A 21682-nucleotide genomic window follows, 5' to 3' on the forward strand; every position below is an offset into this window, starting at 1 on the left:
GGATCCGAACCAGGGCCCTAGTGCTCACAGCTGGCGTCCCAAGCCAGCTCTTAACCAACGGGCCACTGGGCTGGCCCCAGAAATTGTTTTTAGAGAGAAAGATTATGTGATCATAGGGCTCACCGTGTTTGTTTGTTTTCTCTCAAGGATTACTTTCCTATACTGCCTGTTGTTTGATATAGAAACATAGTTGCTTCCTATATTTTGTCCAGTTTTCTAATTGTTATAGTGGAAGGATGCTAGCCTGGACCTCTCTATATCTCTCATGTTCAGAAACAGAAATCTCAATTGGTATATTTTGAACTCAATTTGTGAGGGAAGATAATCTCATTTTAACTTATATGTCCTTGGCTATTGTTGTGTGCTGTCTTGTCTTCTAAACTAGCTTAGACTTTCTAGGCTTACCTTGGTATAGTTTGAGGGAGCCAGTTGCTTGGATATCATCTAACTTGGGTTGTTATTACAGTAGTGGAAAGTCACCCCATACCCAAAACACAGGTATCATGCTGGGTTCAGTTTTCAAAATCCTAATGTACAGTTTAAAAGGACAATTATTGTCTTCTGTAAGACAATATATCTTCATGAATATAAGGAGTCCATGGGTTTTAGTTGGAGAACTTAGAGAGTGGAAGTTTACAAACTAGCTCAAATGTTAGTCGCAAAAGACACCATTGTGACACAAGGAATGGAAAAGTAGGTGACTGCTGCACATATATCTCCGGCATCTTCCTACCATCAAGGACTAAAAGTACAGTAAGAGGATGTTCTATTTTATTCTTTAGGTGTTATAGAGTATCCTCTTGATTCTTTTCTTCACTAAAATAATCCAGTTCTATTTAGGTGCTTTTCTCTCCTTATAAACTTATGATTAATTGGTTTTTATGTCCACCTGGCTATGATATTTTTGTGTAAATCTAATATCAATATAGTGTGCTTGAAAAAGGTGCTATTAAAGATTGATACCCTATTTAAGTTTGTATTAAGTATGTAGTAATAATTCACTGGCTATAAAAGCACTTATGGACACAGATATTGTTAAGATACACTACTATACATTGTTTTAGACACTTTATATTTCCAGGAAGATCCCAAATATTTTAAATAGCAAATATATTCTTCAGCTTGATCAATAAATACTAAATTAGTATAGAAGGTTGATGTTTAAAAATGCAGTTTTGGTAAATATTAGTTTACCAAAACGTAATAGGAAACTTGAATTATAAATAACTTTGGGCAAAGCATTGGGCCCCTTAGGCAATTGTTATACAAACTTTTAAAGACTCAAAATGGTGATGTGAACATAAGTGATAATTTTGTGCTTACATGGGGCTGTCTGTAGGTGGGTTTTGAGGGCTGTGTGCTTCCTCTAAGTATGAATGACCTCAGGGGTTGCTGTGCTTGGTAAATTCATGTGGGCTTTTTAGCATTCTGCCCTCCTTGCTGTGAGCTGCCATTTCTGACTGTGACTCGTGTCACTGACTTTAGCAATCTTTTTTTGCTCTATTTTTGTCTAATATGAGGCAGGGGTGTATCTGGTTTGTTAATCTTATTAGAAACAAGGATAAACTAAATATGTGCTTACCTGTAAGGCTGGACTAAAGTCTCCTTATATGAAAACTGTTTTGATTTTAGTGAAAAACTTTCTTATATCAACTTGAATTTCTCTACAGGTATTTTGATCACTAAATCATGGCTGGATGGGGAGTATGCCAGAAGGCTAAGCTATAGCTAGGTGAAGTGTTAATACGTAGCTTTAGGATGTAGTAACTTTGGATCTATCTTCCCTGTTCAATTGTCCCTAAGCTGGTATTGAAATTACTTTTTCTTCTTTAGATATGAGCTGTAGGTTTAATGAAGGCTGGGAGGGCTGGGAGGGATGTCGACAGGTAAGAAGCAGATGAGGGTAAGATAATTATTAACAATGAAGTTATAACTGTTAAACCAGTGCTGTCAAATAGAAATATAATGTGAGCATATTTGTACTTCAGTAGTATATTTGTATAACTGAGTTCATCCCGAATGTTATTTCAAAATGTAACAAATATAAGTTTATTAAGACAGTTTGCAATGTTTTTTATTCAAAATCTTCAAAATCTGGTGTGTATTTTACACTTATAGTGTGTGTCCATTCTGACTAACCACATTTTAACTACTCAGTAGTCACATGTGCCTATTGACTACCATACTGGATAGCACAGTTAGTCTCTGGTTGTTATCTAATCAACATTGTTCTTCCTGTTAAAAATTTATACATGTACACAAATTGCAGTGTAAGATAGTTCAAATACCCATTTTAATGTACTTTGAATAGCTATCATGAAATAATTACCTTTTGGTTGTTTACTGATGTATTTACCAGTCTGGATGTTTCTGCCCATTTGGGTAATTGACAGGATCCCTTCCATGCAGTTCCTCTCAATGATGAAAATTGGAGGGCAACCTTAAAACATAGTAAATACTTTTCAACATTAACTGTGACTACACAGTTGGAAAAGAAGAGCTCTTTGAGTTAGTTAATACAATATGCAAGTGATGTTTTGTGTGTATGCAAGGTAAATATGGGATTTAATTTAGAATTATGTTATATGAATAATGTGGTTTGAAGGGAATGGTGGACATGGAGATGGATGGCCCTGGTGATCTGAAACATAACACTGAGGCTCATAAGTGGACTAGGTAGAAGAATTCCTGGTTGGAATATAATGTAAGTAAAAACAGAGAAGGTCTTGGGAAAAATGACTCTTGATGAAAAGAGGGTTGTGTAAGCTTTAGGCACTGTAGTAGCTGATGTTTAGACATTTAACAAGTGCTCTTATGGTGGTGTAACTTTTTCATTTGATAACTACAACCATAGGAGTTAATAGAACCTTTAATCAAAAACTTAAAAAAATTATAGTATTTTTGTTAGCTATACGCAGTAGTGCTCAGGAGAGCATGTTAGTTGGGGTCATGAAGATTAAGAGATTTTTTCTTATGTTTCATGAAATTGGAGGTGGGGTTATGATTTTGGATTAGACTTGAGTTCATTGTAGCATCTGGTTTAGTAGCTGTGATGATATCATTGTATTAACAATGTCAACATTCGGTGTGGGAACTTTCCATAGAGTTCAGCAGCTTTATATTCATTGTAAGACTGAATCTTTAACCTAAGGGAGCAGCCACTTGGCAGATGTGTACACCCATAACAATGGGGATGTTGAGAGTGCTGAATTAGGCAAATGCATTACCTAGAGGCTCTGTTGACAATGAGTTGCTGTATATTTTGTGTAGATACACCTTATATTCCCTTCAAGGATATATTTTTTTAAGATTTTATTGGGGAATTGGGGGAGGGGAACAGCATTGGGGAATCAGGGAAGGGGAACAGACAAGTTGCTGCCCTTTTGTTCTTCAGTCTAGTTGTGGAGGACATCGCTTCACTGGCCCATGTTGGTATTATCATTGCGCTCTTCCTGGGTGAGGCAGTCAATTACCAGCCATTGGAGGGCTGCTCATGGTGGCTCACGGCAGCTCATGAAAGCTCATGCCAGCTGCTGGCCAGCCCCACTGCAGCCTACACTGTGCGACTCATGGCAGCCCAGCTCCAGGTCGAGCTGTTGTTCACCATCTTAGCTGTAGAGGGCAGTAACACTGGCCCTCATGTGGGATCCGAACAGTGACCTTGCTGCTCAGAGCTGGCATCCCAATTCAACTCCTAACCAACGCGCCACTCGGCCGGCCCAAGGAATTCTTTTATGGGGCATTGGCTTTAGTGATTTTTATCTTCTTTTAAAACAAATTAAGTTGTTCAGATCATTGGCTTTTGCTTAATGTAATTTTCTCAAAACTCTGACTTAAAGTTATTCTTAGAAGGTGATAGTGAAATTCAAATCAGAAAGTTTTTCATTATGAAAGTTACTTAGGCCAACTAAGATGCCAACATGCACTGTTCTAGAACAATTATTTTCAGATATTAGAGTTTTAAAATTTCTTTTTATGGTAAACTGTTTGACCTAGGTAGTTAGATAATTTGAAACACATGCAGCTTTATTTCAATGTGGCTGCTTTTTCAAACACTTTCTTAGTTTCTTTTTCTACCTTCTTATTTAGCATTTTGCCTCGTGTTGCCAGAACTTTCTGTTGTCCTATTTTCTTGGATTTTGACCACATTCTGGACACAGGTATTTGTTTTCTGTTCTGCATGGCTTTGATGAGTAATACATGGTCTTCTGTCTGTTCCAGAAATGTGGGTGGGTGCCACAGTTACTCTTCAGAGCATCAGAATAACTCCCCTGGCCTTCCTGTGTGACTCAAAAACCCTTTTGACTGGGTCATTGTGTTTACATAAAGAATTCTTTTGTTTACTCATGTTAATCATGTTATATAGGTTTCTCTGCAACTTTTTACTATTATTATGAAATATCATTATAAAATAATAATTTCTAAATTCAAAGCATGATCAGTGGAACCACACAGACCCAGATCTGAACCTTGGATATGTCACCTGTGAGCTAGGTGACCTTGGGCAAGTTATTTAACCTCACAGACCTCAATTTTCTCATCTGTAAAAGAGTGATAGTATCTTTCTCACAAGGTGGTTGTGAATTAAGTGTGATTTTGTATGGAAGGCACCTGGCAGGTGTGGGTCTTAGAAAATGGAAGTTTAATTATTAAGATATAGTCAGTAGCTAAGTTTTTATCCTGCAGTTTTATAATATCCCCTTATTTTATTACAGAGCTTTGCAGTTTACTTACTTTTTTCAAACCCAAGGTTTCAGTTTAGCATTACAAAATTCTTACTAGGCGAAGTAGGCATTATCTCATCTCAGATAAAGAAGTCAAATCTTATGGGTTAAACTTTATAGATAAAACATCATGAGTTTCAGGAAATCAGGAAAATCAGGCTCAAATATGCCTCTACTAAAAAAGGACGAAATGTCCACTGATGTTTACAGTGAGAATAAGAGAGAATATGTATAATATGTTTGATATATACCATGTGATTAATAACCCTTAGCAACAAAGTTGAGTAGATTATTTGTTAAGATTTCATTCACTGAATCATTCAAAAGGCAAGTACCAGACATGTACCAGGCACTAGAGGGAGAACAGAGAATAGGAAAAGCTCAGCTCATGCAGCACATTCTAGAGGGGTAGGTAGATAACACACGAACAAATGATATTTACAGAAGTTATCACTGCTCTAAAGAAAATAAAACAGGGTAGAGAGTGACCAAAAGGAAACTACTGTAGGTAGTCTAGTTAAAGGAGAGCTCTTTCACGGCATGAAATTTGAGCAGAGACCCACACAACAATTTGTGGAAACGGTGAGGTCCAACTGAGGTCATCCTAAGCATAAGGAATAGTAATGGTGAGAGCTAAGGACCCGAGGTGGGATTGAACTAGACATTTATGAGGGATTGAAGAAAAGGCCAGTGTGTCTGGAACAGAGCCTTGTAGTCTATGGTGAGGAGTGTGCTCTCTACTCAAAGTGAAATGGAGAGTTGGAAAGTTTCAAAGAGGTGCTTGATTAGACCTGGCTTTACATTTAAAAATATAAATCTGGCTCCATGTGGAAAACACGCTCTTGAGGGGTAAGAGTAGAGGGGGAGAGTTAGGAAGTTACTGTAATTTCCAGGTGAGGAATGGTGATGGAATGACCTAGGGTAGTAGCATTCGAGGGGGAGAGAGGTGGTCAGATTCAGGATCTATTGTGTGTGTGCCGGGGTGGGGGGTGGGGGGGGGTGCGTAGAATTGATGGGCTTGAAGACTGGATGTGGGATTGAAAGATAAATGAAAATATTTGGGAAGTAATTTTGAGGGACATTGCTGAACTAGTCCTAATTTAGGTCAATAATTTTTTTTACCCTTCCCCCACATTATAAAGACAACAGTGCATTTATTCCATCTGAGCAGCACAGGTTAAATGCAAGAGACTGTAGGGAAATGAGATAGTCCTTGACTTCAAGGACCCAAAGGAAGGACTTTTTGAAAGAATTTAAGCCCATCTGCATAATTAAGAGGAGGAGAGAATTAAAGCCAACAGAGGAGAAAGTTTTGGCAGAGGAAGTGTCCAGGGAGGACATACACTTTGAGAGGGAGGAGAATGGAAAGCACAGAAAGCACTGTCTGCACTCATGAATTTGCTCCCCTGTTGTCTGCAGAGTGAAGAATGAGGTTACTTTTTCTTCTTCCTCCTCATCATCACCTATTTGAATCGCCTGTCTTCAAATATGATATGATTTTGTTTTTACATCCATGAACTTATATTTTAATTATCTTTCTGTACATATTAGCAACGATCAAGCTTAAAGATGCGTGTCCTATGAAATATGCAAAAACAAGGAATTTGCATGAATAATTTATACTTCAGAAAATTCAAGTTGAAAAATATTTTCAACATCATTGGAGTTCACAGTATTTAAAGTAAATCAAGCTCCCCCCCTTAGATTTTAGACTGCATTGTTTCGGCAGAGAGTGATAAAATCTAATCAGGGATGAAATGATCAGGTTTCTGTTGTTTATTCAGTGCATGAGTAGGCACTATTTCAGTATCTCTCAGGCTGCTTGCATGCCTGGGCCTGACCTACGTAGGTCACGATCACCCAAAGACAGGTCGTCATAGGGTGAAAGGCGTTCCCAGCCAGAAGAGAATTTCTGGATATTTGCTGTGGTCAGGGTGACATTACCGTCATCTGCTCAGCTCCCTGGCCTCCCAGGTATGCTCTGTCACCGTGCCCAGAAGTCCAGATGTTCCCGTCCTCCCAGCGCACAGACCAGGGTGGACCCAGTGAACCTTGATGAGGAGCTCTGTTCCAATCCAGCGACTCCAGGTGTGTTCCTTGACTCTTTCTTTGTAGTGTGAGATGTGTGGGCATCTTACATGTTTATTGGCTGGAACTCTGGACCTCGTCAGAAGTGGGAGGAAGTCTGGTGAGAGATGAATGCTCCCAGTGAGGAAGAGAGAACAAAGTGGGAATGATAAGCATAGAAATGAAACGTGCATCCCTGTTGGCAGGCATGACTCACAAGTGTGTGAGCCAGGGAAATGCAGAGGCAGGGTCCCAGCATCGGCTCTTCTGTGTCTGCTGTCTTCTATCTGTGCTTCACCTGGGCTGGAACCACTGTCCAGGTGGAAGGAGCCGGCTTTTCTACTGGGATAGGAGGTGTGTATATAGATTATGAGCTGACAGGTGAGATCTAGAGGCAATCTAAGGGCCACAGTCACCATAGGTGTGACTTGCTAGGGAGGGGACCTAGCCCCCGCGAGGAGGGAGAGGACTGCTTCAGTGGAATTTTGAGGATTGGGAAGGGTATCCAAGTGAAGGAAGAGGTAGGAGCCATGTGTGTCAAACTGCAGAGAAAAAGAACTGAGTCCCTGCAGGAGGTGCAGGCAGCCCAGGCTAGGCTTGGAATGATGGCTGCAGCAGTTAAGACATGAGGCTGACTGGAGAGGTGTTTAATCCAAGCAACACTTTATATATACTGCTTAATTAATGATTTTAAAATAAAGCATCTCTACTTATGAAGACTGAGGCGCTACATAGCAAACTGTGCACTTGGAAAGCATCTGTACTTTATCTGCACTTTTCTTAAGAAATGTGTTGTAACAGAATAAGTTCCAATCATCTCCTGCCTCACTCTGTGAACCCGCTTTGGTGTTTGAAGTGAATATGGGTGATTTCCATGAGCATAAGGGCTAAATAACCAAAAATTGAATTACTTCTTTATGGAATGTGTGTTTGTAATATTGACCTCACTAAGCATTTAGAGAGCTCTACTTTTGGTTTATCTTTTCATTTCCTGAGCTGCACAGATCATCTGGAATGGTCACTCTGAGGTAAGCTGTACAGCAGTCCCTCCTTATCTGCAGTTTCACTTTCCACGGTTTCAGTTACCCACAGTCAACCGCAGTCCGAAAATATTAAATGGAAAATTCCAGAAATAAGCAGTCCATAAGTTTTATTTATTTATTTATTAAAATTTTTTTTAAAAGATTTTTTATTGGGGAATAGGGGAAAGGGGAATAGACAAGTTGCTGTCCTTTTGTTCTTCAGTCTAGTTGTGGAGGACNGTGGGATGTTCTGTAACTGTCAGTTGTGTCAAGTTGCTTTATAGTATTGCTCACGTCTTCTACTTCACTATTGATTTTCTTTCTCTTGTATCTACTACTGAGAAAGAAGTATGGAAATCTCTCAGTATAATTGTGGCTGTGTCTATTTCTACTTTCAGATCTATTAGTTTTGCTTTATATATCTGTGATTAGATGTGTAAATGTTTACGGTTAAGTGCTCTTGGTGAATTGACCCCTTTATTATTATAAAGTGTGCCTTTTTACCCTGGTGGTATTCTTGTTTTCAAATCTACTTTGTCTGATGTTGTTATACTCCTGCTTTCTTTTGCTGGTCTGCATGGTAACTTTTTCCATTGCCCATTTAACCTATGTTTTATATTTAAGGTGGATTTCTTACAGACAGCATATAGTTGGAACTTAATTTTCTAATTCAATGTGACAATCTCTGCCTTTCTTTTTTTAAAAGAATTCTTTTAATTTTTCAATTACAGTTGACATAAAATATTATATTAGTTTCAGGTGTACAACATAGTGGTTAGACATTTATATAACTTACGAAGTGATCACCCTGATAAATCTAGTATCCATCTGAAGCCATACATAGTTATTACAATATTACTGACTATATTCCCTGCGCTATGCTTTACATCTTCATGACTATTTTGTAACTGCCAATTTGTACTTGTTAATCCCTTCCTTTTTTTCACTCATCCCTCCCTACCCCCACAATGCCACTTCTAGCTGGCAACCATTAAAATATTCTCTGCATCTATGAATTTGTATTGTATTTGTTTTGTTTATTTATTTTGTTCTTTAAATTCCACATATAAGTGAAATCATATGGTATTTGTCTTTCTCTGTATGACTTACTCCATTCAGCACAATATCCTCTAGGTCCATCCATGTTTTTGCAGATGGCAAGATTTTTTTCTTTTTTATGGCTGAGAAATATTCCCTTGTATATGAGGTTGGACAATTAAGTTCATGAACTTGTTGCAACAATGTTGCTAATCTTTTTTGATATCAAAGGGATTATTCATTATGACTTTTTACCAACTGGGCAAACAGTTAACCAAGTTTATTATTTGGAAGTGCAGAAAAGGCTGCGTGAAAAAGTTAGATGACCTGAACTTTTCGCCAACAATTCATGGCTCTCGCATCACGACAGTGGACCAGCTCACATGGCACTGTCTGTGGAGTTATAGCCAGTAAACAAATAACTGTAATGAAACACCCTCTCTACTCACCTGATCTAGCCCACAGTCACTTCTTTCTTTATCTGAATATAAAGGAAATATTGAAAGGAAGATGTTTTGATGACATTCAGGACATCAAGGTTAATATGATGACAGCTCTGATGGCCATTCCAGAAAAAGAGTTCCAAAATTACTTTGCAGGGTGGACGAGGCACTGGCATCGGTGCATAGCTTCCCAAGAGGAGAACTTCAAAGTTGACTGTAGTGATATTCAGCAATGAGGTGTGTAGCACTTTTTCTAGGATGAGTTCTTGAACTTAATTGTTGTATATGAAATCTAATGGTTATTTTAATCTCCTTGTCTAGTAATTCCACTTCTCTAAAGTTATAGACCTTTTCCTATCACTGAATTTTTTCCTGTTATGGATCATCCATCTCGTATGTTTTCTGTTTCTTTGCGTGTCTAGTAGTTTTTTATTGAATGCCATACATTGTGAATTGAGTGCTGGATTTTGTCAATTCCTGTCAGGAGTTCTGGACTTTTTTCTGGCTAATTTACATGTAGTTTAGTTTGATCTTTCTGAGGCTAATGTTTAAGCTATTATGTGATGGGTCTAGAGTAGCCTTTCCTATAGGTCTGTTAGTCCCTCAATGTAGTTAATGAGGTCTCTTTGGGTCATGGGAACTTCAACAATTTCCTGGCTTTGTGTGAANATCTTAGCTGTAGAGGGCAGTGTCACTGGCCCTCATATGTGGGATCCGAACTGGGGCCCTCTGGCATCCCAAGCTAGTTCTTAACCAACGCGCCACTCGGCCGGCCCACAATCCATAAGTTTTAAATTGTACGGGCATTCTGGGTAGTGTGATGAAATCCTGAGCTGTCCCACTCCATCCTGCCTGGATATGAGTCACCCTTTATCCAGTGTCCCCAGTCTGTGTACGCTTTCTGCCTGTTAGTCACTCAGTGGCCATCTTGATTCTCAGTGTCGCAGTGCTTGTGTTCAGGTAACCCTTATTTTACTTAATAATGACCCAAAGCACATGAGCAGTGATGCTGGCAGTTTGGATATGCCAAAGAGAAGCCATAAAGTGCTTCTTTTAAGTGAAAAGGTGAAAGTCCTCGACACACTGTTTATCATAGGTATGCATGCATAAGAAAAAAACATAGTATATAAAGGGTTCGGTACTGTCTGAGTTTTCAGACACCCACTGGTCTTGGAACATATCCCTACGGATAAGGGGGACTACTGTATGGCCTTTTCATTTCTGGTGCTCAATCCTTTGTTGCTTTGTTATCTTTGTAACTTTTATGTATATCATACTTGCTTTGCCATTGGTATGTCCATCAACCCACTATATAGCAGTTGTTTAAGCAATGTTGTCATTATTCAAATAAAAACAGAAACTGTTCTTTCTGTGAGTATATAAATGTAAGCTGGAACTGGAGGACTCTGGATTTAGTGAGAGGAAATCTAAGCTATGTCTTAAAGGATGAGTTGTTGGCCGGTAGAGAACACACGACGAGGAAGCAAGTCCAGGTGAAAGAAAACGTTTCGCATTCTACACTGCATTAGTTATTCTGCACCGATCTGCTTCCCCACCAGATTACAACCCTTTTGAAGGCAGGGAAAGGGTTGTTGGCTTCGGCATTGTGCCCACAGAATATTCTGAACTTTGGATGGATGCATGACTTCCTGTCTGCTCCTACCTCTTTGCTTGCCTGCTAGGCTGACTGATGTCTTATACAGGTTTCTGCCTCCAGGACACTCAGCACTCTGGGAATTGGGACCTGGCTTCTCTTGTTTAAGCGCCTAGACCTGTCACCACCACCACCAGGCTGCCTGTGGGCCTGGAATTCATTGGGGTTTCTATTTCTTTTTCTTTAATGTGTAGATTCTGTGAGTATAAAAGGAAAAAATAAAACCAAAACCTAATAAGGATATAAAAGTCAATTAGTCAACAAATATTTAGTTGTTATCCTAGGAATCTTTTTGCCTTGAAACCCCTCTCCAAAATTATTTATAATGTAGGTCATATGCTTATAAATGACTCACTTAGTAACAGACAAAAATTCAGCTTTTAAACATTGGGCTAGTTGCTTATTTACTCTTTGCCCCATTTTTATTTTCTCCAAGCTGAGCATGCTCATGATATGATTGTCATAAGGATTAGATGGATTGACGCATCTAGAGTGCTTAGACTAGGCTCAACAAAAGCGAGCTGTGCTTTTTATTATAATTATTTGTGGCCTCTTAGTGACATGACAAAGACAACTAACTATTAATAATTGATGTGGCAACACTGAATTAATGAAAGATGCTGGGGATTGAAATGATTCCATCTGTATCTTTTTGGCATTGCTTTTCCTTTTTAATGATACATATTTTTTTTAAGATTTTATTGGGGATTTGGGGGAGGGGAACAGTGCTGGGGAATCGGGAGAAAGGGAACAGACGTGTTGCTGTCCTCTTGTTCTTCAGTGTAGTTGTGGAAGACATCGCTTCACTGGCCCATGTTGGTATTGTGATCATTGCGTTCTTCCCGGGTGAGGCAGATCAGTTGCTGGCCTCTGGACGGCCACTCACAGTGGCTCTTGGCAGGTAACACTGGCTGCTAGCCACACAAGGTAGCTTATGGCAGCCCACTGCAGCAGGGTTGCATGCAGCCTACGCCGTCACCAGCAACTCATAGCAGCCCAGTTCCAGATCGAGCTGTTGTTCACCATCTTAGCTGTAGAGAGCAGTGTCACTGGTCCTTACGTGGGATCTGAACAGGGCTGCTCAGAGCTGGCATCCCAAGCCAGCTCTTAACCAACGCGCCACTAGGCCGGCCCATGATACATATTTTTTAAATTTGTAACTTTCTTCTCTGAGAAAGTAACTGATATACAAAATTTCAAATCAATAAGAAAGTAAAAAGAAAAAAAGCCATCACCTTGGAAAAGTATATTTTTGTGTCAGCGGAGGTGAGAATAAACGCTAACGAGTTGGCCTCCATGTTGACATGTTCAAATCTGCATGTAATTTTGAAGGTTACATTAAGGTGGTTGATGGAAGTAAAGAGTGTTAGGTTCATGTGACCAGTGGGGACAAGCAAACACAGCAGGCTGATGTGCATGTGAAACTGGGCTGATGGTTGGAGCAAATGAATGCGCCTTTCTCTTGTACATGACATTTGGCTTCCATGTGCTTGGAGCCTCCACGTCCCTGGGAAAGACAAGAGGAAATCCCAGGAGAAACACCAAGGTGTCTTCGTCGTGTGCCTTTCAAAAACAGCAGCAATAGGCAAGCTAGGGTTTTGTTTATGAGGAGACTTTGTAGATTAATTTTTATCTCCCTGATATCATATTTACAACAGCCCCTGGAGGCCTTACCTCCCAGCATTTTCTCCATTGAAGAAGCGGTAGCTCAGTGGGTTTTTAAAGGGTTGTTAGAAATCCAGAAGGAGAATGATGTCAGGGGTGTACCCTAAAAAGCTTGCCTCTTTTTTTGATCTTTAGGGCTTAGCAAGGAGAGGGTTGAAGAGAGAAGAAACCAATCTGATAAGAAACATCTTAATATTTTTCTCTCTGGGTAAAGTTTCCCCAGTGAGAGAGGAGAAGTGTGTTATACATGAGGATAAAACTGAGGGGTAATAGGAGGTTTTGTTTTCCCGAATGGCCCACCAGTACTTTTCATGTGGCCTGGGAGCTGATTTGAAAGCAACTGGGCCTGGCAGGGCTGCAGCTAGATGGCTGGGTGTAAAGAATGGCAGGTGCTTTATCCAATCGTCTATGGATGGGCACTTAGTTGTTCCCATGTCTTGGCTATTGTGAATAGCACTGCAATAAACATAGGGGTGCATATGTTTTTCAAATTAGTGTTTTGGATTTCTTGGATAAATACCCAGAAGTGGAATTGCTGGGTCAGGAAGTAGTTTTATTTTTAATTTTTTGAGGACCTCCATACTGTTTTCTATAGTGGCTGCACCAATTTGCAATCCCACTAGCAGTGCACGAGGGTTCCCTTTTTTCCACATCCTCACCAGCACTTGTTTGTTGATTTATTGATGATAGCCATTCTGACAGGTGTGAGGTATATCTCATTGAGGTTTTTATTTGCATTTTTCTGATGATCAGTGACATTGAGCATCTTTTCATATGCCTGTTGGCAATCTGTATGTCCTCTTTAGAGAAATATCTCTTCATGTCCTCTGCCCATTTTTTAATTGGGTTGTTTGTTTTTTTGGTGTTGAGTTGTATGAGGTTTTTTTTAAAAATAAATTTTGGATACTAACCCCTTATTAGATGTATCATGGGCAAATATCTTCTCCCATTCAGCAGTATGTCTTTTTGTTTTGTTGATGGTTTCCTTTGCTGTGAAAAACCTTTTTAGTTTGATGTAGTCCCAAGATGTAAAGTGTAGCATAGGGTGTAAAACACAGCATAGGAAATATAGTCAGTGGTATAGGGGGGTTATCACGCTGTGAAGGGTATAAATGCCTAATCATTATGTTGTTTTGTGTGCTATGGTTTTGGCAGAGGGAGCCCAGGTGAGGCAAGTGATCTGGGAACACCAGTGCCCACTGATAAAGCCATGCCAGACTATTCACAGACAGTAGCCACAAATGCCAGCAGGGGAGCCAGGGGTATTACTCTGCACTCCAGAGGAGGCCGAAGACATCCGTGCCCAGGACCCCAACTCTTGCCCATATCCCCATCCCTAGCCACCATTTCCCCAGTGCCATCTGAAGGAGAAAAGCAAGAAGACGATGAGGTTACATGTGGGAGCCAAAACACCTTCATTCAACAGAGACTCAACACTGCTTACAGTCACTTTTAAAGTTATAAAATTGGACGCAGCTCCAAACAAAACTGGACATTTCTATTTTTTTCTCCTCAATTCTTTAGGTGGCTCAGATTCATTGTAGATTAAATTTAAGAGTTACATTTTTTTTCTATCCACTTAAGACAATGTGAAATCACTTGATTCATTTGTTGGACACATTTATCAAATGCCTTCTGTGTCCCACACTCTGGGGACGCAGAGGTGATTAAGATGAACACAGGCCCTGCCCTCAAGGAGCTTATTTCTAATGTTGGAAGACAGAAAATGGACAAGCAGATTTCGTGGGGTGCTGAGTGGGAATGAATAAAAATAACACGGCGTTAGAGAATAACTGAGAAGGGGAATACTGTAGATATGCTGGTCAGGGAGTGCTTCTGTGTGGAAGTGGTATTTAGCCTGAGGCCTGAGCCATAGGAAGGAGACACCAAAGCAAAGGCTAGAGAAACAGAATTCCAGGTAGAAGGAAAGGCAGGCACCAGGTTTCTGGAGAGTGAACAGAGTTGATATCTTGAGGAATGGGGAGAAGGCCGCTGTGGGTGGAGCTTCACAAGCAAGGGGGTGTGATTGGTCACTAATGATGCTAGAGAGGTGGGTTGGCAGCTGGATGCAGTGAATCTGTGTGCCTTTGGCTGTGGGTCTTGAAAATACTCAAGACAGGTAAACTAGAATTTAAGAGACACTGCCCTTCTCCTAGGATTAACTGTTCAAAGACTGCATTCATGCATTTTGATTCGGCAATGGGATTTTAAAGTTATGTCCCTAATTTGAGGCCACTTTTGAGGTCCCAGGAAAGAGGAGACTACCCATCCTGGCAAGCAGAGGGAGTTGCTACAGAGAAGTCACTGGGCTTGTATGTTAAGCCTCAGCTGATCCAGCCCACATAGAAAACTCCTTTGCATTGAATATTTGAACAATAGTTTTCCTTTTTCTGTTGTTTTGGGTTTTATATATTAAATATATTCCCTTAAAAGCACATTTGTCTGTATTTAATTTACAGGGTGAATTTTAACATATCTAAGGTATGAGATGGGTTTCGAGGAACGGAAGCCCAATTTGTATTGCTGCGCTTATTGGAAACCAGGCTTCAAATTACTATGGCTCGACTTTCACCCACCATACTGGGGCCAACTAGGTTGTAAATGACGTGTGACCAGCACGTGTTTCTGCTGACACGCTGTTATTCCTGGACCGCTCAGCTCTTTCTCCTTGCACCCGAATCATACACATTCTTATAAGCCTACTTCAGATGCTTCCTTCATGAGATTGCCCTGTTTTTTCACCTTATATGAGACTGGCAGTCATTCCTGTCCTCTAGCTTCCCATATTTCTTGGTATCTCTTGTTTCTGTTGTCTCTGCTAAAATTGAAAAAAAGAGTGTCATCAGTCATTAAAGCTTATGCCTTAAACTGGGTACCTTTCCTTTCACACTACCTAGCAAAATGCCTTATTTCTGATTGCAGCACCCAACAATATTTTAAATTATAAATAGTCCCTGGCCTGTTACTTCCCTGCCCATTTTCCTGATCCCTGAAACAAGAGAAGAGAAACCAATAAGAATTTGCAGCAATAAGAAACCCTGATACACCAGTGCCGCTTTCCTTTTGTGTTCATTTCTTTTGAATTCTTGGGTGGAATGGATCACAGATGCTATATTTGGAGAGATGCGGTTTGTGCAAAGTGGGGTCTAGAAAAGGCCTCCAAAATATGTCTGCCAAAGCTAGAATAATTACATTGTGCATTTGTACAGCATTTTTATTGTGTGTGTTTGATTAGGAGGAATAATCAGCCCGAGTACTTCCCTAGCCGCTGGGCTGCTTTGTGCTTGTGTTCTGAAGGATTATGAAACATCTTTGTAAATGTGGGATAGATGTCAGAGTTGAACTTGAAACTCTTTGGGGAAGGGGAGAGAGAGTGTGTCTGTGTGTCTGTGCCTCTTGTTACAATGCTCTATGATGATTGCACTGCTTTCCTGGAAATTTTTCTGGAGGCAAAGAGAAAAATCACCTTTACATACTTTACAAGTACATAAATTAGGAAAAGTATGTAACCAACTTCTGAACACCTATGTGTGCTAGGAATTTTATGTCATGTCTTGTGGATATAGAAGAAATTTAATATTTCCTTGAGGTGATAGTTGGGATGAATCAGGTTGTTAACTGTGAAAGAACTTAGTTTATAGGAGGAGTCAGTAAACTATGACCTGTGGGCTAGATCTGGCCTGTGAGGCATAATTTCTGTCTTTTTAAGACTTTTGTGTTAAACAAACAAACAAACAAACAAACAAGCAAACAAACAAATGAGACAGGTGTCATCTGTGGCCCAAAGCCTGAAATATTTACTACCTCTCTGCAGAAAAAGTTTGCCAACCCTCAATTTATAGAATAAATTATATTTTGTGGATGAAGAACCAAGGGTCAGATGGTAGCCCAACTCACAGAGGCCTAAGCTCTAGTGGAAGGAGAACCATTCAAGTTTCTGCAGGTCTTACTTCTAATCCTGTCTTTCATTTGACCTAATATACTTTTGTCCTTGTTAATAAAGTTTCCCTTTTGGGTCTGTCATTCTACAGTTCACACAGTAATGTCTGCAGTGCAGCTCTAGTACTAACTGCTCAGAGTTAGGTCAAACCTTATAGATTCAGGGCACAGGTCTCTACCAGACTAACCACTTCACTTCAGACACCAGCTTCAAGTTCTGGGGTTCCTAGGCCACCCACACTTCTGACCAACTGGCAATGAATTTGGGAGTGCCCATTACTCCCCCAGTATTTTTATTACTTTTCAGTATTTTTATAAAAATTATTTTCACTAATAAGCTAGAGTAACTCAGAGAACTTAGGAAAGCAGTATTCTATGATTACAGCTTTATCAGAAAGGATACAAATCAGGACCAGCTAAATGGAGGGACGCATAGGGATAAATCTTGGAGGGTCCCACATGTGAAGCTTCCATGTCCTCAGGACGTGTCCCCTGAGCTTTGGTGTTCATAGTTTTCACTGGGATTTCATTACATAGGCATTACTAATTGGATCACTGGTCACATGATGAAACTCAGCCTCTACTCCCCCTCCCTCCCCAGAGTCAGCAGGTCAGTCTGATGTCAACAGGCTCAAATCCCAACCCTCTAGTCACGTGGTTAGCTTTTCTGGCATGGTCAGTCCCTATCTGAAGCAGTCTAGGGGCCACCATGAGTCACGTCTTTAGTATAAATTCACCTCACTGTGAATGACTGAGACACTCGTACCACTTCAGAAATTCCGAAGGGTTAGAGGAAGCTGGGGCAAAGACCAGCCAAATTCTTTATGGTACAACAGTGTCCAAGGTCTGACTCTCTCCACAGAGCTAGTTACAGAGGTGCTGCAAAAAGGCTTGTCACTTTAATAGGTTTCTGATATAGGAAGACTTGAGTATTTCCCAACAATTTCTGTGAGACAGTGAAAACTTCCTTGACAGGGAAATGGACTGGATGGGTCTTGAACATCTTTGGCGTTTTGAACACTTTTATTTGAGTTACAGAAAAATACTGCAGTTCAGAGTAAAGAATTTTGCTTCTCTGTTACTGAGGCAATGAAATGCTTAGTAAAAATTTGCTTTAACATTAACTCTTTTTTGGTGTGTGTTTAATTCTATAATTGAAGTTCTTAACTCCTTGGACCTATTTAGTTTATGCTAATATTTACTTATGTATATCATGTAAATAGTTATAAAAGAACAAATAATATGTATGAGTATTACCTTAATAATAGTTATTACATAGGAATAAATTTTAAAAACCTGTTAGGATTTTCTCTTTTCTTTTCCGAACAATCTCCATGGAATTAGTTTATGTCACCTGCCCATGGGAGGTCTGTCATTGTCCCTGGTTTCAGTGACTTCCACGTCCTTATCACCACAAATACCATGCATGTGAGTGAAGTGATGAGGAATTTGGATTGTTCAGTAAAATGAAACACTACTACAAGTGAGTAGGGAAGAGATTAACAGGTAAGTTAGAACCACAGTGTGACAGAGGCCCATGGAAGCATTGCTGGTGGACAGTGGGAGTTACTGAGGTGTGTCCCCATCCTTCTAACTCCCTTTCATACCTCTGTGGATCAATGGCATGGATACTATAACTAGTCTGCTTTCCTTTGCCCCTTCCCTAGTCTTTTTCTTTTTCTTTCTTTTTTTTTTTTAAATTGGGGAACAGTGTGATTTTCCAGGACCCATCAGCTCGCTCCAAGTCAAGGAGTTGTTTCAATCTAGTTGTGGAGGGCGCAGCTCAGTGGCCCATGTGGGGATTGAACTGGCAACCTTGGTGTTATGAGCACTGTGCTCTAACCAACTGAGCTAATTGGTAACCCCCTTTCCTATTCTTCACTCATCCTTCTATTCAGTCTCCTGGTGGGCATTTTCTGTCATCTATCTCTGTTTCTTAAGGTTTTCTTCTTTCTCTAATCCTGGCAGAAACCCTGAAGAGAGGAGGAGTCCCTTATTTATTTAGCTAATCATCTTCCAGCTACTTCTGGGCTTTATTCAAACCAACCAGCCTAAATGTTGCCATAAAGACATTTGTCTGTCCTATCTGGCCTCCCTATCTGGGGTGTGGCAACTCATGGCACCTGTGCCAGAGGCATCTAAAACTTTGGGCACCCTGGAGTGATCTGTAAGTGAATTGGTGTTTGTCACCCCTCTTTAACTTGCTCATCTGTCTTACAGGAAAAAATTGGTTCTCTGTGTGTTCCCTTACAGTATTGGTTAGGATGTCTGGTTATGAATAATTTATTGAATGATTTAAGGGTGGTTCATGGAACCCAAGGACCTAAATACAGCTGGGATCAAGGAAGAGACTGTACCCAGAATCCAAAAGCTATTGGGACTGTTTCTGTTGCTCTCCACTCATCTGCTTCACCTTCATCTCAAAAGAAATCTCTTCTCTGCTTTCCTGCCCACTCAGTGGGTAGGGGACGGCCATTCGGAGACCTGTGGTGTGTGTGTTAATAGGTCAGCCATATGCAGAGAACAGGTCCTCTAGGTCTCATGTCACAGTTTCCAGAAGAGAGACTTAGATGGACCAAGTAACCATCCCATGCTAAGAGCTGTGATGGAAGATGGGGACTATACAGTACAGGTCAAGCCTTTGGTGCAGCATCTGGGCAAGCATCTTTCTTTCGTTCTTTCTTTCTTTCGTTCTTTCGTTCTTTCGTTCTTTCGTTCTTTCTTTCTTTCGTTCTTTCTTTCTTTCGTTCTTTCTTCCTTTCTTCCTTTCTTTCGTTCTTTCTTCCTTTCTTCCTTTCGTTCTTTCGTTCTTTCTTCCTTTCTTTCGTTCTTTCGTTCTTTCGTCCTTTCTTCCTTTCTTCCGTTCTTTCTTCCTTTCTTCCTTCCTTCCTTTCTTCCTTTCTTCCTTCCTTCCTTCCTTCCTTCCTTCCTTCCTTCCTTCCTTCCTTCCTTCCTTTCCTTTCCTTTCCTTTCCTTTCCTTTCTTTCCTTTCTTTCTTTAGCTGAGCCATCCTGCCACCTGTTGGCAGCTCAGCGGCAGCTCAGCTCAGGCCGGGAATCGAACTGCTAGTTGCTCAGAGATCGCACTCTTGAGCAAGCTCTTAACCAACTGAGCCACTTGGCTGGCCCTGGGCAAGCATCTTTAGAAGGTACCCACTACATCAGCCAGTTATTGTCCATTTGACATATACTCGCACTTACAAACTGCCTACTGTGTGCTAGGCATTATTTAGGATGACAGGGGTCCAGCCATGAAGAAGACAAAGTCCCTGCCCTCATGGCCTTGGCCGTCAGCTGCCTTTACTGTATTTCCACTTGGCAACAGACAAACTTTGTGCTTGTCCATTTGCCAACTCTTGTTTCTCTTTATTCATTCCTTTTACTTTGGTTTCTTTCTAAATAGATATTTATTGAACTCCCACTGTCTGCTGACACTGTGCTTGCTTATATGGGAGAGTTGTAAGCATATACTCTCATTTTGTATGGTGGTATTTTCAAAATGCATTAACTCACAATTCATCTTATCAGCCTGAATTTGAAGCCTTAGTCATAATGTGCTTTGCTATATATTGAATAGCGTTTTCTTTAGGCAATACATTTGCAACAACTTTGTGTTATTTTGAAAATATTAATGTTTGTCTCCAAAGCAGGGGTGGGTCAGGATGAGGCCACTGAGGTAGAAGAAAGTTATGTGAGTCTTAGGAGGAAACTATAACTATTTCTACCTAAAATAAAATTCGAGGCCTGGCTCTGTTGTTACAGAAAGATGAGTTGGCCTGATTCATGATGGTAATTGGGAGATCCCTGAATTCTGTCATCACTAATTGTTTGTGTCAATATTTTTTTCACCCCAATATTTATTATCCAACATTTAAATTCTTGTTTGGAAAAACTGTTGTTTTATTCTTATTTCCACCAGTGATTCTCCTTCCCCCCTGCCCCCCAGTCTTCTCCCCTTTAAATCCCAGCTATCTAATGTTTCTTCTTTTTTCTGGCCCACACATTCAATCCAAAAATAGTGTTGCCAAGCTTTCTTTTGAGATGTTTCTCATGTTCATGTTCCCCCCACCCCCATTTAATTCATGCTTCTATCATGCTTCTGGATTGTACAATTACTTTTCTACCTGATTGCCTTATGTATAAATTCTCCCCTCATTCTGTACATCACTGCCAGGTGTACTTCTTTCCTGCTTAGAAACCATCTGTGGCTTCATATGACCTTGAAGTTCAAGCTTCTTCATCTGGCATTTAAATCATCCAGCCTCGCCACAGGCTATCTTCCTGAGCTTCCTTTCTATTGTTCTAGTTTGGACCCTTGGTGCTGTTCTTTGTTTGTTTTTTAATTGGCCCCTGACACATTTTGTCTATTGGGCCTTCCCTGGAATGTCTTCCCCTTTTCTAATACAGCGTCCCCCTACTTTAAGGCTCTTCTGTCTGTCCGTAGACTCTGTTCTGACCAGCTCCCCACACCAAGCACAACGAAGCTGCTGACCTCTGACCCTCTTCAGCACCTTCAAACCCATTCTTAGTCACTTCATCATAAACTGGATCACACTGGTAACCATGGTCATACTGGGTAACATGTTTTAAAATTTTATTTATTTATGTTTTATTAGTTTCAGGTGTACAAAACAATGTAATAGTTATACATTTCAATCCTCATGACGTGATAACTCCCCTCCCCCAATCTGTTGCCCTTCTGACATCGTATATATTTATTACAATTCCATTGACTCTAATCCCTATACTATACTCCATATCTCATGACTATATATATATAAAATTATAGTTGACATTCAGTATTATTCAGCATCAGCTTCAGGTGTACAGTGCAGTGGTCAGGCCTCTACACCGTCCATGAAGCGGTCTCCCTAACACGACATGTGACCATCTGACACCCTATAAAATATTTACAACATTATTGATTATATCCCCAAACTATCTTTCTTATCCTGTGGCAATATTGTAGTTACCATTTATGCTGTCTAATCCATTCCCCTTCTCCCTCATCCCCACCCCTCTCCCAACTAGCAATCATCAGTTTTTCCTCTAGATCGCTGAGACTATTTTTGTTTACTTTGCTCATTCATTCATTTTTTTTAGATTCCACATATAAGTGAGATCATATGGT

At 40.2% G+C, this 21682-nt stretch overlaps 1 protein-coding gene across 5 annotated transcripts in view; it reads left to right on the forward strand.

Annotated features, from left to right (window-relative positions):
• The window catches only part of ATP8A2 (ATPase phospholipid transporting 8A2), a 624797-nt gene that overhangs the window by 74571 nt on the left and 528544 nt on the right, over window positions 1-21682 (forward strand). The window contains exon 1 of one of the 5 annotated variants that reach the window (XM_019651454.1): window positions 4122-4160. The exons of the other annotated variants lie outside the window; for them this stretch is intronic. The gene's annotated coding sequence lies outside the window, so the exon portion shown is untranslated. Of the gene's footprint in view, window positions 1-4121; window positions 4161-21682 lie in introns of those variants that run through there. 5 annotated transcript variants of the gene reach the window in all.

This window comes from Hipposideros armiger, unplaced genomic scaffold, assembly GCF_001890085.2.
Source record: "Hipposideros armiger isolate ML-2016 unplaced genomic scaffold, ASM189008v1 scaffold_160, whole genome shotgun sequence".
NCBI classification, from domain to species: domain Eukaryota; kingdom Metazoa; phylum Chordata; class Mammalia; order Chiroptera; family Hipposideridae; genus Hipposideros; species Hipposideros armiger.